We start from the raw sequence: 22,248 nt of genomic DNA on the forward strand, positions 1-22,248 counted from the left end.
TTCTCTGTATAAAACATTCCAACTATGTGAATAAAATTGATATTGACGTGAGATGAACAAAAGAATCGACGAACAAGTTATACATAACTGAACTAACTCACGAGTACGTGATGCGTCAAGAATCTAGAATGTTCGATCGGGTATTTTACGGGGAAGACATGGTGCGTAAACCGTACACCAGACTGTCATCAATCAATAAAAAAACGTTCATGATTAAAACATTCTATATCACTGGCATTTAAGTGGTTAATAGAACTTGAATTAAATCTCGGGGTTTTATGTATAATTCAAATCGTGAAATTATTACGAAATATGTAGAACAGACTTATGTCATTTAGCATGATCAGAGAAATCAGTTCAGTTGAAGTAAAATTTAGTACCATCATATCCATAAAGACGAAATACGCAAATTGTACCTTAGTTTCAAGAGAGGAAATGAAGTGGGGTTTAACGTCCGGTTTTACTGCAACAACTTGGGTAATTATAGTAATTTTGCCAGGACAGCGCCGTGTTCAACTACTGATTGATCATCGTATTTTAGAACAATCACTGTTACGCTGCGCACAAAGGCCGTGCAAACCATAAATAGTTTGGTTCTCAGATAGTCCCTACTGACGCATCACTTTAATTAGGTCGTATAACAAGGAATTTGTTTCAAATACAAATTATTTTAAAATAATTTCAAGTTCGCACTTAGTATTTTGACGGAAATATAATTTGCCTTTTTTTGTGCGCATACTTAGAGGGAACATTGCTTGGATGTATCATTAATTGATTCATGTGCTTAGAATGTTTTGTTTAAATAATAATAAGCCGATATTATTAACTTCACAGTCATGCGGTTTCCCCAATGGTTGAATTCCGTGAAGACTGTATTTTTTAAACGATAAATGTTGGGATTCAAATTCAATATGGGGTTAATTGCGTCCCTTTACTCTTGAATGATTTCAAAGAATTATGTATCTTCTTTCTCCGAAGAACTCATAAAAAGACAATTGAAAATTATCGATTTTCTGATACAGTTAGCTGAATTAGAATGTGCATTCCATTCTGTTTTTTATATAGACGTAACGCTAATGACTAATTTAAACGCTTCCATGTAAAATTTAACGATCGGATTACTGTTCTGATGTGATAAAAATGTGATGTTTGTATTTTTTTATCGTCATTATTTCCACTTATTTTATTAGTTTTATAACGATATCACAAGTGATAAAACCATGGAATATATTAAGCTGGGTCCCTAGTTTAAGGGCGCCGTGTTATTTACTGAGTGACATGGGGTTTAATGCCCACTTCCGGGTAGTGTGGCATAAGGGGAAACTGTACCTGGGCCATGTCTTGTCCGCCTAATCTTTATCGAATTACTCATGTTAAAGATTCATTTACATTTACACAGTCATCGGTATGTGACCCCCGTACCCCACCGGCAGCATGGACAAGGGGTTGAGGAATGACCTCGGGTTTTCGTACCGTCCGAACAACGAGACGCTTGTCCACGCTAGGCCTTTGGTTCTGCACCACTTACTAACATAACAGGTAATCGATCTGGCAAATCCTAAGGGACTTTACCTACCAGAATCAGTACTACCTCAACGCGACTCAATGCGTGTGGGACACTGAAGAGTCACCGTGGCCTAATACCATGATATGTTATTGTTGCTGTTGTTTATTAAAGATTTAACGTCCAATACATTAAATATGTCGTAAGAAGGGAGTGTGGGTCATCTTCTCCCTTTGTCATAATAAAAACATGTTATAAATGAGTTGTGGTATTAAACCTTCTCACGAGTATTAGTCAACTAATTACCAACAATCTCTTAATTACCATTATCACAGCTAGGAGCTGCTTAATTAGTGTTATACTCCAACTCGTCAATATGCCACCCCATGCTTACTTTTTTTGTTACTTTATACAGTAGAACACTTGATACTCAACACCTCAACTGACTAGCGTGACATTTTAAATTAAATCATTAAATTGCCAAACCGTTCTAATCTACTTAAAATCGGAACCATCCGATGGCATCGAGAGTTGATTATGGTCCTGTCATGTTAATAAATGTCTAATTAATACTTTATATAACATTTAAGGCCTACAGAAAGACCAGAAAAGGGCAAATTTAGCTCTTGAATAATGCCTAATCTTTAATGAAAGTCCAACACAAATAATCACTGAAGTGAACAATTACTTCTAGTTGATTATTATAATGCATGTTTGGTTAAAGATACATTATGTAAGATTTAGATAAAGAACTAACCATTCTTGCTATAATAGTTCGAAAGTAGATGATGTAAAATGAATAATTTGAAAATTTCATTCAAATTACTCTATTGCAAGCAAAGATATTAGCCTTTGAAGGTTTGACAGACGTGTGCAATAATTTCAACCACCGTACTGGTTGATCGAAGCTATGTCTCGGTTCTCCATATTTGATTAAATCAAAGTATCGCTGAACCATTCTAATCTATTTAATATCGGAGACATCTGATGCCATCGAGAGTTGATTAAGGCCTGGATCAGTTAATTAATGTCTAATTAATACTTTAGAAAACATTTCAGGCCTAAAGAAAGACCTGCAATAGGCAGATTTAGCGCTTGCATAAAGCATGTTTAAACGGTTAAGTATTTCTAACACCGCAATCATTATAGATGAGTAAGAGGGTGTAGATATATCTAATGATGATCATCATCAAGTAATAAGTTTACTAAGTTATTGCCACATCCTGGAGCGTGGGTGTTAAATTTATAAAAAAAAAAAATACATTCCATAATGATGATGAGGCGAAAAAGAAATCAGAAAAACTATTATGTTTCTATGACATCACTGCATGGCAAACACGTAATATTAATGAACCCATAAAGAAGTATGAATTACTATAAAGGTCTGGATAAATATACTGTTTGGTCTATGTTATGTTGCACAAAATGTCTTGCAAGGACGCTTACCAACCATTGCAAAGAACAATAAATCATTTGTTTTTGTGTATCATAAGTAATTATACAAATGAACAAAAGTTTAGTGGCCACATGGAATGTTCATTGTACTATTCGAATATTCAACGCCATTATTTGAATAACATTCGAATATACGATTCAATGGAAATCGAGAGAGAGAGAGTGAGAGAGAGACATATCCGTTAATATCCCCGCGCGTGTGGTATTTATGACGACATTGAAGCGAATATAAATTATTTTTTAAAAATTTGAAATATTCAGTTTCAGAAATATTTCTAGTACAGGGCAAGGGTTGTACCAAGACTATACTACACCACAACACAAAGAACAGACAAAACTACATCTAAAAAAGACCTGGGGCCATTTTAAGTATTAATAGAGGTCGCTACTTGTCTCGTCAACTGATGTCATTTATTAGCCTATAAGACTAGAAGCTTGTTGTTGATGTTTGAACATCTGCCAATAGACACGTGCCATCTATTGTCAGCTATACAATCGCCACTCAGCTATTCACCTCAGATTTCCTTTTTTTGTTTACTTGTATTATACATTATTTGATTCAATTAACGTTAAGATATTCACTTCACAACTTGTTTTTCTGCTTATGTTCTTTATGATATATTTGATACAATTCAATCCAAGCTCTTCACCTCAGATTCCCTTTTCTATGTTTCTATGCTCTTTTATGATAGTTTTGATACAATTGACGTTTCATTCACAAGTTTTTTTTAATATTTATTATGCTCTTTATGCTAGATTTAATACACATCAAGCCAAGCTATTCAAACCACGATGTCTCTAGGCTAAAATAGAATATATGATCATTTCGTGTAATATTTTATCTCCTTTCCGCTGATCTTTGAATTGGTCATTCAGTTATTCTTTTCACTTCAAATGCCCTTCATTTCTATTATATGATTTGTGACTGACGCTAAACTATTCATCTAAAACTTTATTTATCTTCGCTAATATCCTGTTTCTGTTTTTGGTGACATTCAAGTTGTCTAACAAGTACGCTTTAGCTTGTTATTTTATGGTATATATCAACAGTTATATCATCGACAGTTATTATGTATAGTATATATTATATTAATCAGTCTGGTTATGACATATATTTTATAAAATATATTATATATTTACGAGTATATATCATATCAACCAATCTGGACATGGCAGTTATTATTTATATATCATATTAACTGTACATGGCAGTTATTATTCTATATATCATATTACCCAGACTGGACATGACAGTTATTATTTTGTAGTATAAATTACATCAACTTGACTGGACATGACAGTTACTATTGTATAGTATACATGTATATTATATCAACTAGACTGGACATGACAGTTATTATATATCATACCCGCTAGACTGGACATGGCAGTTATTATATCATACCAACTAGACTGGAAATGACAGGACTTCATTATTTTATAGTTTATTTTATATCAACTTGAAAGGAAATGACAATTATTATTTTATAGTATATATTATATCAACCAGACTGGTCAGCTGGGTATATTTTTATCGATTTCAGTAAACTGACATGTTGCAACCTTTGTCCAAAAACGCATTATGATAAATATTATACATTCAATTAGCCTTAATTGATTTTCCTGTAGCGTAATGTGTGCAAATTAGTTATGAATAGATTTCTTTGTGCTGTTTTATGGAAGCCATTTCATCCTTCTGTGATCGATTAATAGAAAGTTTTCTATTCTTAAAGATGTCGACATTTGGTTCGATTAATTTCCTGTATTTTTCAATAAAATGACCAGTTGGAGACACGTGTCACATTCAATGACTGTCATTCATAACAGAGTAATTAACATCAAACGTCCTTTAAAATGCACTTCATCGAAAGTGAAGTAAATCGGTTCCGTGTTTTTGTATCAAGTATCATGAAAACAAATTATACAAGGATGTGATGGGATCAGCCAAAATGCTAACAGAGTAATTAACATCAAACGTCCTTTAAAATGCATAATCTTTAAGTGGCATTTAGCGATTGGAAAACACATTAATAGAACACAATTTTTATGGGAAACAATCACTGGTTTATTCTAAAAGCACGACGTTTCGACAAGTATCCTCTTATCGTTATCAATGCACTTCATCGAAAGTGAAGTAAATCGGTTCCGTGTTTTTGTATCAAGTATCATGAAAACAAATTATACAAGGATGTGATGGGATCAGCCAAAATGCTAATAATCTATATTAAAGGGACAATAACACTCTTGCTGGCTTTACAGCTCCAGAATATAAAAAAAATAGCCTTATTCTAAGTACTAGATGTGTTAGTGTCTTACCTGTTGTGTAAATTATCCATTAAATCCTATTTTACTTGTCCAGAGGGTTCAAAAATATTTTAAAATCCAAGTCACATTTGAAAAGCTTTACGCCAGGCTTTTCAAATCATTTAGTTGAATTTTTCCAATGTTTTTAAATTAGGTGTGTTAAGATGAAATTCGTATCATCAATTAAACATACATTATGCAAGAGCTAAATCTGCCTATTTCAGGTCTTTCTTTAGGCCTGAAATGTTATCTAAATTATTAATTAGACATTAATTAACCTATCCAGGCCATAATCAACTTTAGATGGCAGCGCTAGCCTGCGATCTTTAGTGGATTGTAAGCCGATTTACTGCATAACTTTCCAACGCGATTAAACGATTAAATGGGTAATCGAGACTATGCTGTTTTTCGTGCTGACTTTAGTAATAATGACCGAGGCTTATGTGAATTTCAATCGCTTAGTTCTCGGTTCATAGTGGATCAATTTGAATGAGATTTTCACCAAATTGCTTTTACATTATCTAGTTTTTAACTATTATAGTGAGAACTGTCAACTCGTTACCGAATCTCCCATAATGTATCTTTAATTGGAATATTGTAAAATAGTGCAATTTGTTGACCAGAATAAAGATTGGGACATATTATTCAGTTACAACAAGAGTGGTATTGAGACTTTAAACTATGGCAGAGGTAATGTCAATAAAATGAAATGAGGTTTAAAGTCCTGTTTTGCATCATCCACACCAATGCAGATGCGGGGGGGGGGGGGGTAAGTTGAACCATGTTCGCAAATAACGACTGATGTTCGTTCGAAATTCAATTTGCGTTCTGTTAGCCCCCCCCCCCCCCCACACACACACACTCTAAAGCCTAACTGCACTAATGTCCAAGAAAAGGAAATCTGATTTAATACGTCAAAATGTCGAGAAAATGTGAAATAAATATTATATAAATTCATTTATCTTACACAGTTGAGAGATGATTGAAGAGCCAGTGGTGAAAAAAATCAATTCTTATTTGGGTCATATAAAACATCAAAGGATATTTCAGCGTTCTTACCGCCATTCTATAGAGACGATCATTGAATGACCAGTTAGTCAGAGAAAGGTCTGAATGAAGGCCTGTAGTACAGATGTTACAATTCACCACTACAGATTATTCGCCGTTATATGATCTCTGAATGGTCCATAATCAAATGTATGAATGGGTCCTAGTCAATGGAAACTACTATCCTTTATTCAACCCAAATTGACTTCGACGAAACTAGTTTTGTTGCTTAATATTATGGACATCCATTTTGTTTCAGACCATGAACAGATTATACCATACACGGAATTCCCACTTTACAACCTCCCATATACGAACGAACCGTTTTAAGCCATATTGCTAGTTATACTATTTAATAGACCGGAATCAATATCGCAACCTGTGCACACAGTCATTCATTTGCACTATATGTCAAACTCACGATACCGATATTCATACTTCTGAACAGAAACCATCAAACAAAGCTGATACTAGCCAGTATTCAAAACACAAAGTCCAGTGGAAACGAGAAATGAAATGACTTCCCTGCACCAACGGGATAATGAAGAAAAGCATGCGCCGTATAGTGTGCTATGGGGGAAATGTTGTCCGGCCAGAGGCGTTTCCGACTAATTTCTCCAACTGTAAAGAGAGTTTTTACGTGCATACCAAGAAGTACACGTCCCTGCACCAGCGGGATAATGAAGACAGACACACGCCGTACAGTGCTATGTTGTCCGGCCAGAGGCGTTTTCGACTAATCTTCTCCAACTGTCAAGAGATCTTATATATGTGCATGCCAACAAGTACACGGACTGGCCGCCTAGACGCCTTTCCTTGTCAGGCTACCGTAGCGGCAAGTCCAATCAACAAAATATATGCATGTAACCTTTATATAGCCCAAAAACATGGCTATTAAAAATAACCAACGACCTGTTTACTCATATCGATTCCAATTCAGAAGAAATTCTTGTCGCTGTACTAAAGACGATCTGTTGTATCCAACATGTTTGAAATCACCGCCCGAACGTGACAGCTGTCCGATACTACAACATGGCGTGTTTATTCTGTAACCCTACAATACAGTCACCCTCTGTCAATCCTATACTCAATCTCTGTCTGACCCTCGGGGGACCAAATTATAAAAAAACACACACAAAGACTCGGCGTTAAGGACAAGACATATCTTTATAATTGGTGAAATCGGGTGAATAATGGCAAAAAGATAAATCACATCCCTTAAGTCAATCATAGCCCGAATTCAACCAGAATGAGTCTGCAATACAGACATGTCCGTTATTTTAAATAACCGAATTAATTATTAAAGACACTGGTTGTCATTTGCACTTTTTCGGACAAATCGAATTAATTTTTCACGACTTAATTCACACTAGTTTAAAATGCAATTGAATTCATTATTTAACATTTAATTAAAAAAAACCAAAATCGAAATATCAGCAGTCGATATCCTCCTGGTTTGGATTCAGTCGAATAATAAAAAAGGAGGCCCATCAAACTGTATGTGGCGCTGGCTTTTTTGGACCATATCCAGTTTTTGTATCGTTTGCAATGGATATCGAATATAGACAGATATTTAATTCTTCATATCGTTGTAAATACTGAACGGACTTCGACCGCGTTGGCTGATATTCCTTTTAGAGGCTCGATTTTCATGATCTTACAAATGACGATCCGGTTCTTTAACAAGAAACACAAACACCGAAGAAAACCCCATCTACATGTATGTAAGAATCTGATCTGCTTGGATTAAATTCACCACGAGTTTAAGCGGGGATTATAACAAATTAGTTCCAGTGAAACACAAGTAATCTTTTTTCTTTGTACAGATGGGACAGTTCTTCTAAAGGAATTAAGTTTAGCCCTGAAAGGGGTGGAGTCGATGACAGATATCGCCTTGTTCTCGGTGACAAAAGTTATATTGCTCTGTCCCCCGGGGGATCCATGTTTTAAAAAACAACAAAGGCGTGTGGAGTTTGAGACAAAAGAGTCGAACCATCCCAGTGATTATTCCCCGTAAATTGATTATGATAAATGAGCCAGATGACCTTTGTTGTTTTTATAATGATACTATTTTTAATGATTACAGGAAATTAACCACTGGTTTTGAAACCATAATAGAATTCAGATTAATCTCTTTTTTTCAGACTATGTTTTCTTGAATTAAATAATGTCGTTTAATAACCAATTTCAGTCGGCATATTAAGGGTTAATACATTATGGAGTTTGGACATGTGGGAATCAGACACTGGTGATACTTATAGTGGGTAGAGTAGAAAGTAACCTCGGGGCAAATGGACACATTCAAAATCACTTGATAAATCAAACCAGCTGTTAATGAATGAGAAGAGGCAACTGTTCGGTGCACTAACCCCTTGCCGTTTACTAAATAAACGACTGATTTGGCGATTTATGTTTAATTTCTTGTAACTGGAGATATGGTGATCAAGTCATTCAAGCAACGGCGACATCCGATCGGGTTAAATCCAGACACCTTAAATGACAAAAAGCGACATATCGCATAGTATACAAACTGAACAAACAACGGTGTCAAATGGCATATGGTTGATCTCTAGACACTTAGGATAAATCTGCGACATACTAAATGGCTAATCCATAATATAAGATCGCTGTGTAGACACATTAATTCATAGATGAGAATCAAAATGGCAGAACGATTGGGATATGAAATCCGTTCAAACAACGGTGCCAGCTTTTACAAGCTTGCTAATGTTAGTCGGTCCCCTAGACACCTAAATTGGTGTAGATAATCAAAATGACGAAACGATTAGAATATGAAATCCGTTCAAACAACGGTACCAACTATTACAACCTTGCTGATGTTAGTCGGCCCTGTAAACAAATAAATTCGTGTAGAAAATCAAAATGACGAAACGAGTAGGATATGAAATCCGTTCAAACAACCGTGCCAATTAACAGAACCCTGTTCATTTTTGTCCGTCCTGAACGGTGAGTTTAGCTCTTATCTGATGTATCGGCGTAAACAATGGCGTCACTTGAAGGACAACTGGCTAATTATTATCGTTTAAGATAAGATTGCCACCTATTTGAATATCCTTTAGTTTACTTGTTGATACGTATACCCAAATTATCACACCTCTTATCAAGAAGTAACTAACTTATTTCACACACTACAGGATAATATGTGACCTAAACGACATTTGGGAGACTAAATACTTCTACAGGTAATTTAACAAAAGAAAATAGTATTAATAAAATTGGGCGAATTCTAAACCGATTCACTACTTTAAAATGATCTCGTTCGGCTAAGATTGATGACCACAGTTTTGAATAGTGTTATTTCATTTGCATACACCCCCCCCCCCCCCCCGTCGCCTATTTTATGTTTTATGAAATGAAATAGTGTTTAGCGTCCTACTGTTCTTTTCCGACTGGGCTAATGAAGACGGCTCCCATTTTATGAACAAATTGATTTTTGTTTGATGTTAGTCTCAACTATTAACTGTCTTTTACAGTACTGACATCAATATAAGGACCCTCGATGCAGCATAGATTCATATTACAAGATGGCTTGTAAAATCCGATCTACAGATAATAACTTGACATGAATAATAAAATATACGTCTTCGATTTTCTACTGATATATAATTCATCAAGTATAATCTGTCTTTTATGACAGTATTATTATACTCGAAGACTGATAACTACCGGAACAATAAACGATGACACAGTTCTTAAAGCTTCACATCTGTCGTTTAAAATAATCGAAATCCGAGTGACAAGATGTAATCAAACTTAAACTCTATGACCCTTGACGTTAGAGAAATGTCAACTTGTTCCATAATAACGTACTATAAACGAGATTTTTTTTGTAAATAAATGAACAGTGGTATCAGGTGTTCTAGATTGAAAAAGCATAATCTGACTCGTGTACGTGGCAACAGTGTTGACCATGACCTAAGCATCTAATCTTGGGGAAAATGATCGCTTAGCAGAATACACACGAGAAAGTGAACTTCATACCAAATACAAATAGAAAGTGACATAAAGTGTTCTAGAGAGTGTGGTCATAATTCATCAGTTGATACAACTACAATTCGTTTCCAATCACTGTAAGAGTTGCACTTCTTTATTGAAATGAAATAAAATGGGGTTTAACGTCCTATTATTCTGCTCCGACTGGGCTTAAGAAGACGGACATACATGTACGCCATACAGTGTGCTATGGGGGACATTTTTCCCGGGCAGTGGCACTATGGCCTCCTCTTATATCGAATTCCAACTGTTAAGGGATCTTTTACGTGCATGTCAATGTATACACGGGGCCTTGGTTTTTCGTCCCATCCGAAGGACTAGATAACTGCCCTTGCACACTTTTTTAATGAATGAATTGATACAAATTCAACCCAACCTTTTCTTATTGATGAAATCTTTCTTTACAAGAAATACTCTGACCCAAATCTTTAATGCACCGTGCACATGGTGTACAGGCGGATTATAAACACAGTATCACATATCTTAACTTCTATTTAAATCTACCCACGTTCAACATACTTTTGTTACGCATCTTTCATATCAATCTAAACACAAAAGAGAAAAATGCTGCAAAATGTCATGTCTAAAAAGGCACGTGTTTATGAACGCAGAACACTCGGTACAAAATACTAGTACACCGGATGATGACATCACGACCTTTCCACGTGCAGAAGAGTCGAGACCTTAGGGGTCAGCCTCCCCCTTCTTTCAGTCAGTCTGCCAAAATGTGCCTTCGTCAAATAAAACATGTTTTTCTAAGCAAGCTGCCTTCTGTTCAATATGCGAATTGTTTGTCTGTTTCAGCTCAACAATATAATATTCCCATGATGAACCGCCGATTCCAAACCAACGCCCAGATAAAATTATCCCTATTATTCACAATTCGGCCAATTACCGCCTCAACACTACAAAGATGAAGCGATGTGGAAGGAATCGTCCCTAGTTTCGAGGTGAGTCATAGGGCAACTGTGGTTATTCCATCATAATACCACGAGAATATTGATGACGAATAGCATTATTGAGTCTAAAACAGTAAATCAACAGACGAAACTATGCCAAGATTTCAATTACATTTATCAATCATCAGTCTAGGTCAACAATTGGCGAATTACCATTTCCTTTCCTTTTGTTTAGATTATGAACTATAAATGGTCCAATGTCAAAACCTATTTTCCTTAATTAAGAATTCCCTTCTGACCCAATATTGTTCTATAAGCAATGTGCCAAAGTAAATAAAATGAAATGCTGCTTGACGTCCTATATTTATGTCCCAACTAGGCTAACGAAGACGGCTTTTTGCGTCTAAGACACCCGATGTTCCCAGTCGGTCCCCTGACCTGGTCCTAACCTGATCTGACGCTGTTTCAGTAATCGGTCGACAGCTTATTCATGGTGGTACAGTCGTTGGCATAGCGATTTGGCTGATCTGAACCCATAATTGAATTGATACACTTACTTAAAGGAGCTAAATCGCTAGCATTTGGGACCTAGAAATTGAGAAAAGTGGGTCGCAACGCATATAATACTGTAATATGAATGTATATAAACTGATTTACATTAAATTGTTTCCGTTTTTACTCCAATTCCAAATCAGTTATGTTCGGCGAAATGAGCCAGCAGTCTCAAGCGAGTGCAAATTTCTAGCGTCTGGTTATTTCAGTCTACATACGCCGTTTCATTTGGTGCAATGTGTCTAGCCTCGTTCCTCGAGTATCTTGATAAAACTGGGTCTGAAGCGCATTATGGTACACGATTCGTGTACCAATGGTAAAATGTTTATTTTGTCTTAAATATTGGATATCAAAAGCCCATCATAAGATCATAACATGAATGTTGATTTAATTTGACAAATAAATCGTGTTTTCAATGTTGAAGATTTTGGATGATACTGAGTTAGAGACTTAGCTACTTTAATCTTCAGTAATGTTTTCCAAGATGAAATGAAATGAAATGGGGATTAACGTCCTAATTGGCTAATGAAGACGAGTGTTTCTCTAGAACCATTTTGGTAAATGTAGTTTCGCATGTTCTTACAGATCGGTGCGAACTATATGATGTATACTCAAGTAGAACAGGATAACCAATCCAGAAACAGAGATTAAATTAGGCGGCGAATTGTTTTCCAAGCAGATCATTAGCTACAAGTTACAAGAACTTAACTAACAACGTGGATTTGTTTGTTTTCGAGACATGGAAGATCGGGGGAAGATGTACTGCATCTAGATCTTGCGTGAGTAGGTTTGTTCCAAAAAGATCACAACTGTCCATAAAGCGGGATAATAATAAATAAATATATGCCATACACACAATGAATTTGACATTTCAATACATGGATGTGACATTTCAATACATGGATGTGACATTTCAATACATTAAGAGGCCACTCCCGTTAAGTTATGTCCGAGATTTGAGTAAAGAATTTTCGTTCGGCGCAAGATTCAGCGACGGCCAAATTTACCGCTTCCAATGCATCCAAGCGTAATATTTAATTTATGTCGGCACAACAAGCAACGAGATTTTATTAAGAGGCCACTCCCGTTAAGCGGTCATTTGTGAAAATTCCCTTGGGTGGCTGCTTAATGCAGATTCTACTGTACATGGATGTGACATTTCATTCAATATACTATTAATGTGACATTTCAATCTTAATATTGTAATGTTTTATGTAGAAAGCTGTGTGTGCATTACGTGTTTTATAGTCCTACTGCCAGCCACCGAAGTCATTCCATTAATTGAAGCCGCATTTACTCCGTGAATAAGGCACTGGCTCGTTAGCCAGAAAGCCCCGATTTCGATCCCGGTGTTTCCGGCGTTATTTACCCTAGTCGGTGATGCAGGATAGAGGGTCGGGCAAGGAACGGTGCCTAATCGTTCGGATCGAATAAAAAAAACAAGTTCCGTGTAGACAGTGGCAGTCGAAATTGGAAATAAGAGTAGGACGGAGCACTGCTGTCCGGGCAAAATGTCCCCAAGAGGAAAACCAAAACTTTCTCTGGAACAGAAAAGAAGTCCAATATGATGCATAGTTAAACATTCGATTTAGGTGTGCGCATGTCTTACCAGGTACTGAAATGGTTCAATATAAGATTGTGTTTTCTCGACCAATTTGGACACGTGACCGTTTGGCACAAAATCGGTATTTGGTCCGACTGGTCCGAATTCCCCTGTGCACGACAACTTCACTAGTGACATATAACGACACAGACAAAAATTGCAAAATTATTTGCGAAAATCGTAAAGTCGTTCATCGAAACCAGCACTATGACACTTATCCTCGAGAATGTCGCTAAAAACTTTGTGATGTATCTGATGTGTTTGTCGGAGGACCGAGTGATGATGTACCTAATCTATGTGACACTATGTACTTCAGAGCGCACCACGGAAGCACGGTGGCTAAGTGGATAAGACGCTGGATCTCTAGCGTGTTCGATCCCTGCATTGGCCGAGAAATTTCATCGGGATTTTTCGACGTGGTTTCCCCTTGTCAGTGGAGCAGGACGAAGGGCCTGACAAGGACAGCTGTCTAGTCATGCGGATGGTACAAAAACCCGAGGTCCCGTGTATACATTGGCGTGCACGTAAAAGATCCCTTGGCAGTTGGAATTCGATATTTGAGTAATCCATAGCTGCTGCCCGGGGAAAAATTCCCTCATAGCACACTGTATGGCGTATGCCCGTCTTTATTAGCCCAGTTTAGGGGCAGAACAGTAGGGCGTTAAACCTCATTCATTCATTCATCCATTCATTCAGAGCTCATCCTTATACACATTGAATACGCAATATGATCAAATGTAACGTCCGATTTATGTGCGCGTAATCTTGTATTTCCTTAATGAACTTGAACCCGCCAATACACGTGAAGGTTTAAAACGCAACAAGATGTTTGGCATTGGGTTCGTAGCTGTGTTATAATAATAGATTATAGGTAACAGCTCTGAGAGAAGTTTCAAAATGTTAACCGAAAATCATAAAAAACGTAGTATTATCTACTCGACCGTTAATACCAATAGCGATCGAATATGTCCAGACATTCTATAGACATAATTACAAATCAATACCAGAGAGGGAAAATGGCATTTTATGTTCACCGCCAAGATATTATAAAGGGCGACATTCTCGATTTTAAAAACACTCGAATAAAATCAATAAAATATCGAAGGCACAAATAAAAAACACGTACAAGTCAGTCAGTGCTCTTAGCGCGGAGAATAAACATTGAACAGTCAATACACTGTGAAAGTTTAAAACCCGCTTTAAACCACTAAAATAAACATATAATATAAAGTAGTTTTAAAACAATATATTAAGTAACTTACCGGCATCACTGATATTAATACGTGGTGGTAACACGTTCCCTTTAAATGTGCAATATACCATCATTTCTGCTACATAAACCGAATCGTACATCGGCTTCGGTTCGGGGTAATGCGCGGTAATTTTTCCATACACAACATATTCCGAATGAAAAAAACGTTCTTCCAAAGCAGCCGGTTTTTTCCCAGGAATTGGTGAACATCCACTAGAAAATTGCACAAATGCTAAGAAAAAACATATAACACTAAATAAGGCCATTTGAGATGAGATGGGAGCCATATTAGACCACGAGGTGTTTAGCTAGTCAGTGATAGAACTGTACAGCCTGAACGAAAGTTTCTTCTCTCAACGCTATATTACAGTGATCACACTGCACACACAATCAACCTGACTTCACTTGCTGGATGATAGCAGGAGCTCTGACTGGTTTATCCAGACGCACAGCAGGAGCTATTGTTGATTACGCCACTCGCGGCGTAGACTTGTTTGAACCAGACACCCAATCTTCGATCGACTGTCAAAGAAGCAGACGATTCTGCACGCAGCGTGCGTTGTCATTCGGAACGACACGAGCGTGACCCCAATGAAGCGTTGCGTACCGTTACTGGTGGTTTTGTCATTCTAAAATGGTTTATTTTTAAACCAAAGACTTAAACACAAACATACAGTCCTAGGTCCATCTAGAAATCAGCCAGATTTCTTCAAGTTTAGGAATGTGACCTCAAAGATAATAGAGATCTGTTGAAGAGAATCTTGTCATCAACTTCTCAAAGATAATAAATTGTCGCCCAATTATTATCTATTTAGATGGTGCAGTGTTTAAGTGTCATATTACACTGCTCTATATTTAGAACGTACAAGCTTCATGTAGATGGGTTTGAGATTTTCAATTCAAATTGAACTAAAATAAGGAAATAATAGAAAATAATCAAATTGGAAGTAGAAATAAACAAATTTAATAACAAATTAATATAATGAAAATAAAATTGATTCAAATATTACATAAAGTAATAATAAGATATAATTAGATGTAATATCTAATGCATCTTATTTTAGCCAGGTTATACAAATATCAGGTTCTATGAGACTTTCAATTCAAATTGAAATTGAGTAGAGAAATCAATCAAATTAAATATAGAAATAAACAAATATAATAACAATTTAGTATAATAATAAAAAAAATGGATTCAAATATTACACAAAGTAATAATAATAAGCTTATATAATGAGATGTAATACATGTATGTACAGCACCTTGTCTAAGCCAGGCTATAAAATATCTTACACTATTTTACTCATATACTTTGATATTGACCAATTTGATGTTAACCAATTAAATGATTTTGGATTTTTTTCCTGGGGAGAATACTATTCATAAGTAAAACAAGCGTTGTTGAGCACATTATCCTTGTATAACTCTTGCCAGTGGCACTTTACATTCACCTATGAATATTTATTTCCATAGAAAGGGCTCAATGTCGAAATATTTACGGCCTATTGAGCCATCGTACATGTATATTATATGTGAACACAGGGTACAAATTTACAAACTTATCAATTATTATTTAAGAAAATTGGATCCAAAAATATCTTATGTTGGTTCATAGATATGAACATTTAATGATTTTTTAAATAGAGGGAGAGGTTACCAAAAACATATTTAATATACAGCGTTGCCATGCAAGAGACGCCAACATTTTGCAAGAGATGGACAGAGAACAAGCTTTAAAAAAATGTTTTTCGTACAATCAGGTATCATAATGCAGGCAGACACGGTCCGAAGTATCGACTGGATTCAAGAACTTTGGGATATAAACATATAAGCGGACAAGATAAAAACGTGATTTCTCGTACAATCGGGGGGGGGGGGGCATAAGACAGGAAATTAGGTCTGATATGCGCGAATATCAAAAGGAACAGAGATATTTGTCGGTAATGAAACATTTATAATACACTAAAATCTGATTACGGTAACAACTCATTAAGTAATTATCAGAAATCATTAGAATTTGTTTGGCCCATGCTGACGTTTACTACACAAAACATTTAATATCATATATTTAGCTGTTTAAGTTATCAAATAGCATTAAAAATCAACATAATTGTTCGTCTCAAGACCTTAAACTATGTGTATCACTCTAAAGTCAATCGAAATAATCATGATATAGGCGTTAACACGGTGTATAAATATAAAATCAATCAGCTGATAACTATCTGGCAGTAATTATCGGAATTCATTGAAAATCAATAGGCTTCTTCGTCTGATGACCTTAAAGACTATGTATATACTTAAAGTCAATCGGATATTTACTTTAGCCCCTAGCGCGTCCACCAAGGGCGTGGATTTGTCATAACTTTTTTGGGGGGACGAACCATGGAACCTTTCATTACCAAATCAAAATAATAATTACGAACAGTTTACCAGTGTTATCTCGATGAAAGCTGTAACTAGGGGTAATATGATGACGATATGGTAAAATTGACTACCTACAATTAAGGAGGAAGATATCGTGAAGATGAATTACTGTAGCGAGACCCAAGGCAGTGGTTAGATAGCCTTCAGAATGGGACATTCATGTGGATATAAACCTGAAAATCTGTCCTGGTGATCAAAATCATGGGGGGGGGGGGGGGGGCAGAGACCCATTCGCCCCCCCCCCCCTTCCGATTCTAATGGGGGGCCCGTCCTCCCCACTCCTCCCTAATCCCTCCACAAGATTTATCAAAGTCATAAAGGGCCATATATGTAACTCTGGCAGTAATTATCGGAATTCGGTGAAAATCAGTAGGCTTCTTCGTCTCATGACCTTAAACATGGATATAATTTAAAGTCAATCGTATATTAACTTTACCTCTAAAGGGTTCACAACCTTGTGTTACATACTTTTACGCTATATTTCAAGTTTCGTCAATATCGGATGAAAATTGTGACCTTTAGAGTGTCCTCAAAAAATTGTGCACAGACAGGTGCGACTCAATATACAAAAATTAGGATCGGAGGAATATGAGCACTTATATTAAAATAACAGCTCTTGTCTAGTATCGGTGTTCTTCCTGAAATAAAAAAAAACATGTTATGTATCAAGTTGTTTAGAAAATTGGTTTTAGTGCAGTCTCAATAGTAATAATATAATTGGCATTTTACTTTGCATCATGCTACTGTTTTCGTAGCAAGCAAACTGCAAATAATGCTTGCAGTACAAGAAGATATAAAATTGGGATAAATTGCTTACCTTGGAGTAGAAGTTTGTGGTCTTGTCTTCCGACGCCTTCCTTTTTGGGGGGTTTCATTTGGTTTGCGCTTAGAGGTTGTAGATAAGGATGTTGCAGACGAGGTTGTTGCAGATGTGGTTGTTATTGTTTGAGATAATGATTGTACCTTCTTTTTGTGTCGTCCAATTTTGTCTAAAAGTTCGAACATGGGACCTCCAGGTTAGCGAGCCAGTGTTTACCTCACTGAGCCATCATGACTCCCGAAATAAAGTTAAAACATTTTACATACAATAAATAAAGAGACTTGCCTTTAAATCAAAACAGAGTTCTAATATTGCAGTTATTAATTCAAGTGACGATTAGATGTTCGTTCGTCATTTGTTCCTGAGGTTTTACGTCCACTTCCACCAAGGATGATATTCTAGACAAGACGATTTAGACTAATACTACTACCTGGTGCTTTAACGTCTGCTTCCACAGAAGTGATGTCACAGAAGATTTGTCCGCGAATATAAAGGCTGGAATTTCCAGCCTACTTATTTTCTAATAATTTGATTAGTGGATGTGTAATCATTTTTCTAAACACCATTGGAAAACTAGAGGTTTATCCATTGATTGGTTAAAAACCAATCTTGACTAACTTAAATCCTTCAAGTGTCATATTGAGTAATTTGTATATAATTAGTGTTAAGCTGTTAATAAAAATGTTATATATAAAAAGAGCTTTTTATTTTAGAAATTAAAATGTTGTCATTTGATACTCACAATGGCAGGTTTATAGCTATCAACACTTATCTAACTGAACTATTTATATCAGGCCAATAATGCCACTCAAGTTGGACATGTTGTTTAGATTAGCATTCCAGGCAATTAAAAATCAGTGAACCGGGCCAAACCCAAACATCCAAAATTTAGCTCTTTTTTCTAGATGGTCCTAGGGGTGCATAAACGAGCTGGCAACTGGCAAGCTGAACGAGGATTACCGAATTGTACTTTTATGGTTAAAAATCGATCCTTTGCGTCTGGTTCGCTTTGTACCTGAATAAGGGCAGTTTTTAACACAAAGAAAAATTTGAAATATATAGCGTAGGGTAGGCAGCTGTCAAACATTATATAATATGCTTTTATATAAATTAAAACCGAGGTTTACCACAAGAGAAAAGAATTACCACGTCTCAATAATTACGTAAATCATAAGGCGGTGACGTTTGATGCGCGGACAAATCTAGAAAATACCCATTTATCGCTTTATTAAATCAACTTAGAAAATTAGTTTGATGTTTTGTTTCATAATTTCCTTATAGATATGGTTTCAACCATTTAAACCGAATAAATATGGTTTAACATAATCGAACCGAATACATATGGCTTCAATCAAGCGAACCGAATAAATATGGTTTCAGCCAATCGAACCGAAAACATATCGTTTGTGTTCAATCATTCAAAACGAAAATATATCGATTCAACCAATGGAACCGAATAAATATTATAGTTTCGACCAATCAAACCGAACAAATATGGTCTCCTCAACCATCCAAACCGGTATTGCTTAATATCTGACCCCAGTGTTTGATTATCACATAGCTCAAAGTAATTGATCTACAACAAATGGATATGTTGTAAAATGTTGGTCCATATTTATCTTGATTTAAACGATTGCGATCCGTTTATCAAATATCGGCCATTTCTGTTTGTGTATTGAGGATTTTTATTTACAGAAAGACTTTCAGTACAAATATTAAGACTGCCATGCTCCATTGCACATTGCATAACATAGCATTTACAAACGAATATATTTGATATTAAGCTAATGGATGTCGAATAGTGTACACGGCTTGCCTTTACAAATATGTTACAGAGTGAAATAAATGAAATGAAATGGGGTTTAACGTCCTAGTGGGTTAATTAAGATGGGCATACGCCATACAGCGTGCTCCCAAGAAAATTTCGCCCAACTGTCAATGGATCTTTTACGCGCACGCCACTGTGTACGCCGTCCCATCCGAACGACTATACTTTGTCCCTTGCCAGGCCCTCTGTTCTGCCCCACTAACAAGGGAAACCACGCCGGAAAATTCCGATGAACGTTCTCGGCCACTGCAATGATCGAACACGGGACCTTCAGTTTAGCGGGCCAACATCCTATCCCCGCTCCCACAAAGTGAAATGAAATGAAATGGGGTTTAACGTCCTACTGTTCTGCTCCTATACTGGGCTAATGAAGACGGCCATACGCCATACATATCGCCTACTCTTATATCGAATTCCAACTGACAAGGGATCTTTTACGTGCATTCTAATGTATACACGGGACCTCGGTTTTTCGTCTCATCCGAAGGACTAGACAGCTGTCCTTGTCAGGCCCTCCGTTCTGCACCACTGACAAGGGGAACCACGTCGGAAAATCAGGATGAACTTTCTCGGCCAATGCAGGGATCGAACACCCGACCTCCAGGCTAGTGAGCCAGCGTCTTAACCACCCAGCCACCGTGGCTCCCTCCGCTCCCACAAACATAAAGACTGCCATGTTCCATTACATAACGGGGTGGGGGTGGGGTAGCCGAATTGTTAACGTGTGCGCGCTGCATCATAAGGTCTATCATTGAGTCAAGTGGCGTGGTTTCGATTCCCCGCTTGTACATGGCAAGGAGTAGGTCCGGTCGCCTGTCCAACCTCGTGGGACTTCTCCGGACCCTCCGGTTTCATCCCACGGCTAAAGACTCCAACGCACAAGCGCATTATTGAAATAAAATTGAACCATATGTTAGTCCGGAAATTACCTAGTGTGTATCGGGAGTAGACGTTAACCCCCCCCCCCTCTCTCTCTCTCTCTCTCTCTCGCTTCCAACTAGGGGGATTTCACAAACTAACTAGTAACATAGAAACTGGTAATCTACTAATCAGATACTAGATGCATATACAGTTTAGATTGTATATATCACTGATGTATATTGATTTGCAAATAAATTCGTGAAAAAAATAAATCTAACATGTTGTGTCTCTGATGTTAGAAATGTGCAGGTGATTCACGCCCCGGTCTGTTAAAATCAACACCATTTTAATTCAGACTTTTGTTCATCGTTCTGATTGAACGATTCTCTGGTTTATGTAAAGATAAACGCTGTAAATATTTAATCATATTATGGCCACGGCTTTTGAAATGAAATCTTTAATGTTTGGTTTAAATTCAGAGCAGTAATCCTTAATTAGAATCGGTGCAATAGGCCGGGTGATGCCAAAACAGAGGATTTATTGATGTACATTTACATTTTTTGTCTGAGAATGGTTTCATATTTGAAAGGTGGTCAACTGGTAATTAAAGGATATATTTGATACCCTTTCTTTAATATATTATATATACTCTTCACAAAAAGTAGGGGATGTTCAGATACAATACAAAACTGCGGAATTGCACTGCTGTTTTTATTAGAAGAAACCAGTGTATGTTAATAACAGGCCAATTGTCTACACATGAACATAAACAGTTTATATGGGCGGCTTATCTGACGGCCTCATTCCACTCGCAAAGAGATACACCGTCAAAAGTGAAAATGGACGTTTTTGATTTTTGTCTTAATAATGAGTAATTGCTCCACCAATCCTCAGACATTCAGCAATTCGTCGTGGCATGCTTCTAATCAACCGTCCAATCACGATTTGGGGCAATCTGACCCACTCCTCTTGCAGTGCCACGGCCAATTCTTGCAGTGTTGTCGGTTGACGTTGAAGTCGACGAATACGTCTCCCGATCAAATTAAACGTAACACACTAAAGCAAAGATACGCTAAACAGTAAATCTTATGCAAGAACCGATAGGAAAGCAAACATAGATAGATAAACCAGCACGCGGCAGTTTTCATCAATCCTTCCTTCAAATGTCAAATTTGACAATGAACCCCTCCCACGTGTATGGCGCGATTGCGTGTCGCATGTGCAGCTCAGTGGTTCTGTTGTGGCGATAAGTTCTTCGTCTGTGAACGTACTCCCAAAGCATGTCAAGTGTCCATGACTATTTTTCATATCACAACCTGCATAGGTATTTGCATTTCAATATCCCCTACCTTTTTTGAAGAGTATATATTAAAGAAAAGGTATCAAATGTTTCGAAACGAGAAGTGATATTGAATGTTCAAGGCGGAAACTAATGTTTAAATATGCTTCTGGTTTAGATCTATTATTAGCATAGCCATTTCTTCAGATTGAAAGAAAGTATATTTCGGCGCCCGTCCTATACAATAGGTTGCCAAGCAATGAAACATTATAACCAAGGCCTTAAACATCCGATTTTGAAGATCGGGTCTATATCGTGCATGAGATTGGATCTGGAGTAGCTTCCCCTGGTAATAGATACAATTGCTTTGATTTGATTGTGATAAAGATTGTTAATACGTTTGCAC

The 22,248-nt window shown here is 36.7% G+C and overlaps 1 long non-coding RNA gene across 1 annotated transcript in view; it reads right to left on the minus strand.

Annotated features, from left to right (window-relative positions):
• The window catches only part of LOC126828515 (uncharacterized), an 80,581-nt gene extending 65,509 nt beyond the window's left edge, over positions 1-15,072 (minus strand). The window contains exon 1 of the long non-coding RNA XR_007683106.2: positions 14,641-15,072. This is a non-coding gene — a long non-coding RNA (uncharacterized LOC126828515). The remainder of the gene's footprint in view (positions 1-14,640) is intronic.
• Positions 15,073-22,248: the final 7,176 nt, after the last annotated feature.

The sequence above is a fragment of the Patella vulgata genome, chromosome 7 (assembly GCF_932274485.2).
Source record: "Patella vulgata chromosome 7, xgPatVulg1.2, whole genome shotgun sequence".
NCBI classification, from domain to species: Eukaryota; Metazoa; Mollusca; class Gastropoda; family Patellidae; genus Patella; species Patella vulgata.